The following is a 4,859-nucleotide window of genomic DNA, read 5'->3' on the forward strand; positions in this document are numbered from 1 at the left end:
TATATATATAAAATAAAAATGTTAAATTGTACATTGAATCTTGGAACGGAAACATAAGATTCGCAAGCATATCATTGGCGAGTCGCAAAAATCCGCCATTAAAATTTGCGAGCCGCGAATCGAGCTCCTCCCATCGTGTTCAAGATGTGCGCTTCGCAGTATCACTGAATGATCGCATGCGTCATAATGATGATATTCTTACCTTTCTTAAATTGCAATTGTCTTACAAGTTTAAAATTCTATTAATATACTATAAAAATGCTATGCATATCTTATCATATAGATACAAAGCATAAAATTAAAAAATATCATAAATCTCTTCTTTTTTTGTCAAATTACATTAAGAAAATATTCATCAACATAATAGTATACTGTTCGTTGTACGTATGTTTTAATTTTTTATTTTATCAAAACATGTAATTAATGAATCTGGGAACATAAAATTCTATGATTCTGATTTTAAAGATCGGCTTTTTGCTGATTTTTTCAAGCGTTTTCTTATTCAGGCTCCATTTGACGCTGGCGCCTCTTCAAGGTATCGCGCGAGACATAAGAAAGAGAAGGCTTAATTCGCCGTGCATTTCCCCTTATTTGGGCTTCCGCGCTCGATCAGACTGCAGGAGGGAGCGTAACAACTTGGGAGGGAACGAGAGGGCCGAGCCTCCGAGATGTATGGCGAGAGGACTCGTTGAGTGATGAATGTATATACCAGTCTCATTCACCTCCTACCCTATTCGGTGACAAGTCAGACCAGTAGGACTGTCTAACACGTCGCGTCAAATTTATTCACGAAAAAATCCCGCCTTTTTCATTTTTTTTTCTCTACACAATAATATCAAATTTGCTTCTTTGTTTTTGTTCAATTCAATTGATCAAATGATTCAACCGTTCCCTTTTTAACAAAAGTATGCAAGAGTAATGTAAATTTTATTAGTTTTATTCGCACAATCTATTCTCTTTTCAATGTTGACCGTAAATAAATGACTGTAAATAAATGTTTCGCGAGCTTAGAATTGATAATAAGCACTATTGCAATGTATTTGTATTAAAATTGATTTGCAAGCCCAACGATCTTAGATGCTATTCATGTATCAAGCATATGTTGTGGCTGATACCATACAAAAGAAATTATTCAATTCAGTTTACACACTTACCACGATGATTCGCGCATGCTATGAGCTGTGATCATTGTTATATTATCTATCCGTATCATGTCCAATTGATAATCAAGTCGTACGCTGTTTAATTTATTTTGTCTGAATTAAATATTTCGATGGTACCAGAAGTATGGAGAGAATCTAGAAAATCGTAAATAAGAATCTTAAAATTTTCACAAAAATTGATTAAAAAATATAAAACTATTTTTGCAATAATTTTTTACAATAGAAATAATTTAATCGTGTATTAAAAAAAAAAACAGTGGAAACGAAGATAATTAATTATTGTATCATCACATGTGTCATGCTTCTCTTTTTCTTTCGCTTAATGTTCGAGACCTTTTTTCAATCAAAATGTACAATATAATATCCAAAATGTACATATAATTTCCAATTTGTTTAATATTTTATTACGTCTACTTAAAATGTAAATCTTATTTCTTTTTGTTTGCTTGTAAAGACACCACACGAAACTAATATCACAGTTACAGTATTCGGACTCATTTAATTAATATTCCAGACTAAGCTAAATCGGGGTACAAAAAAAAAAAGCTTGACGATCGTAGCAGATTGTTTTGACATTAAAAAACTGGAAACATACACGACAAATCGTAACTTTTAGTCACGCAGGATTGTAAATGCCATTATAATGATTGGTGCATGTATGAAGAGATGTGCAAGGGGCAAAGGAAAAAGTCAAAATGACATACTCGTATATAGTACATTGGTTCAATAAAAACCGGAATAAACGTTTCTCCGTTGTCCTAATACGATTTCGTTCTGGCTATTATGTACTCTACCACTCGGGGCTGTTCAGATCGTTGCTCTTTATCGCGTCAGGGCACAACGAGTTCTCCTTTTTTAGGAGAACAACACAACGTGCCATCGTCCGTTCGTCGTCCCGATCGAAATCGTAATCTACCTCTTGCTCGGAGCATACGGAAAAACGATCTCATAAGAATGAGAAAACAAGAAACGGAGAACGCGAGACCAAAGAAGAGATGACTTGTCTGTAATTTATTCTGGATCTTATTTCACGAGACGATTCGACAATTTAAGACTCAACACGATCGCACGAAAATGAATAAACTTTATGTTCATTCCTTGTGACTGTTTGTTGAGAGAAATACCTATATTATATTAAAAATTTATTGCACAATGCATAAATGTTACTATAAAAATTTTTAATTCCTCAAACAATTTTTCAGATATATATTAAAATTATGCATTTAAACTCCATATTTTATCGTCGAGTAAATTCTGTATTTCTAAGATAATTAAAAAAATAAATAAAATTTACTCTCTCTCTTTTATTTCTCTTTCAAAATATGAAACTATTTGTGTGCTGCGTAAAATGATGACATGTTTTGTATTAGATTTACTAAATTGTCCATTAAAAATATTTCGTTGCTATAACTCAGTGTTTAATTAATATTTAAATATATCTATAAAATTTTTTGATTGATTAAAATAAATTTTGCTGCAATTAGTTAAACTTTATGTCAGTATATATTTGCTTTGTACCTAAAATATGTAAATATTAATATTGTCCGTGCATTCAGCTTATGTAAAGAACGAAATAACGAGGTTAAATAAACACACAATGAGGCAGATGATTAACAAATAATGTTGTGCTTATTTAACTTTCACTTAACGTACTCTATACAAACCGTACTCTATAAAACATGTTCGATTTACGACACCAATTCTGATCGAAGGTAATTAAAGTTGAATTTTTATTTCTAAATATATTTTCGTTCAAATAAGTATGCTGAGTGAAAATTATGCATAACATAAGTAATAGAAGACCAAAAGTGCTTTGCAAAAAAAAAAAAAATCTCGTCGTATATATGTCAAATATATTCCTACTTAAACGTAATAAAGCATTGAGAATCTATGCTCTTGATAATATCTCAATAAATCCATATGTTATAAACACATGAAATTAATCCTGTTTGTTCTTAACAACGGAGAAATCGTATTATTCGTATTTATAACATTGAAAATTGAGCACATTAGAATTACATATACACATACAGAATTTTTATATAGTAATAACAAATTTAGAGAATGAAACAAGAGGTAGATAGTCAATGAATAAAAAAATAGAATAAGAGAAAGGGCGAAGGGGGAGAAAAGAGAGAGAGAGAGAGAGATAGAAGGCATCTAAATGTTGGTCCAGGCGCGTGGGATGTTGATTGCGGTTAGGCTCGTGCCTACTCCCTCTTCTACCAACCTTCTTTCACCTTCTTTGTCTGTCACATCGCATCTTATTCTCTCTTTTTCGCTCCTCTCTCCTTTGATTCTGAATACCGGTCTGGTCTGTCGTACGCTTGTGGTGTAGTCGTCTTACACACGCACGTGCGTGCACGAACAGTCGGTTGCGAAGGTACATACGAAGGCGACTTCTTTCCTATGCGTGAGTGCGGTTAATGCACGTACATCTCACCGCGTATACATAGATTTGGATGGTGCATGGACCAGTCCTGACACGCGAACGCGCGCCGCGAGCCGCGCGCCGTCGGACAATGCTAGAGATCCGTGTGCCACACCTCTTTTCTTCCTTCTTCTTTTCCATCCCAAGAGTCCTCGGCGCGCCCTTGCGTTGGATATCTCCTGCTATATTCTTGCTATCTCGATACTTTTCACGATTCTCTTCTTTCTTCCTTACCTCAGCAGTTTTATCTCTTATTTTTCTCTTTTTTTTTTTTTGCCATGGGCAACGTTTTTCTCTCGCATCTTCTTTTTCTTCTTTTTCACGATTCACATGTCCATTTCATATTTTATGCATTTTTTAATACATTAATCATGCCCCCTTAATACTTGTGATCGAAATTGTTAAGGCATTCTGCTTTAATAGCCTCTAAAGTAACGTCTCTCTCTCTCTCTCTCTCTCTAGTTTTATTGTTATAGGAACTTAATAATATATTTGTAATAGTATGCACATCTTTTCATAAGTACCAGTTACTAAAATGTTAATTGCATGTATCAAAATACAAGAGTATATTAACGTTTTAATAATTATCACGTTGTTATCTTTAGACAAGAACATAATATATAAAAATCTATAAATCTTTGAAGTAAATTTTCGTATAAATTATCATGCAATTAAAAGCATGGCATATTTTAATGCGCTATGCAATATGTTAGCGCGATAGGTTTTGAAAGCTAGCATTGCGCTTAAACTCTGGCAATGGGTCACAAAGCGTTTAATGAAGATTATTGGTTGTTGCATACCTGTGTGTACCCTTGCGTGCATTAGCTCTGTCGTGACTCTGTAATATCTTTAAAAAAAAAAGAAAAAAATCTCTTATAGAGAGTAGAGTTGAGCCCTCATGCCGCTACGCGTAAAACGCGCATGAGCATATCACTCGTGACCAAACGGAGAACAGGAGAACCTTCAATCATCAATTTATGAATGAACGGTTAAGAGTTCCTTTCGGTGAAAGTCTAAGGCGTACGCTCCAAGAGACTGAAAGCAAAAAAAAAAGGAACCAATTGAGCAAGACGGAGACTGCGGTTAAATATTGACGAGCAAAGCAAAGCTCGTAAACAGCGCGAGCGGAGAGAGAGAGAGAGAGAAAGAAGCTATACATATAATAAACGTACGTAATGTAATTTATTTATAATATTATAATAGCATAAGATAAAAAATAGATAGAATACGCAATGTTTATCAAGAGAGATTTGATGGCAATTAAA

The 4,859-nt window shown here is 33.8% G+C and overlaps 1 long non-coding RNA gene across 1 annotated transcript in view; it reads right to left on the reverse strand.

Moving 5' to 3' along the window:
- Positions 1-727: 727 nt before the first annotated feature.
- Positions 728-4,859, reverse strand: part of LOC115234105 — an 11,575-nt gene continuing 7,443 nt past the window's right edge. The window contains exons 4-5 of the long non-coding RNA XR_003883879.1: positions 4,395-4,629; positions 728-1,298 (exon numbers count right to left, since the gene is read on the reverse strand). This is a non-coding gene — a long non-coding RNA (uncharacterized LOC115234105). The remainder of the gene's footprint in view (positions 1,299-4,394; positions 4,630-4,859) is intronic.

Source organism: Formica exsecta, unplaced genomic scaffold (assembly GCF_003651465.1).
Source record: "Formica exsecta isolate Colony F162 unplaced genomic scaffold, ASM365146v1 scaffold194, whole genome shotgun sequence".
In the NCBI taxonomy this organism is placed as follows: domain Eukaryota; kingdom Metazoa; phylum Arthropoda; class Insecta; order Hymenoptera; family Formicidae; genus Formica; species Formica exsecta.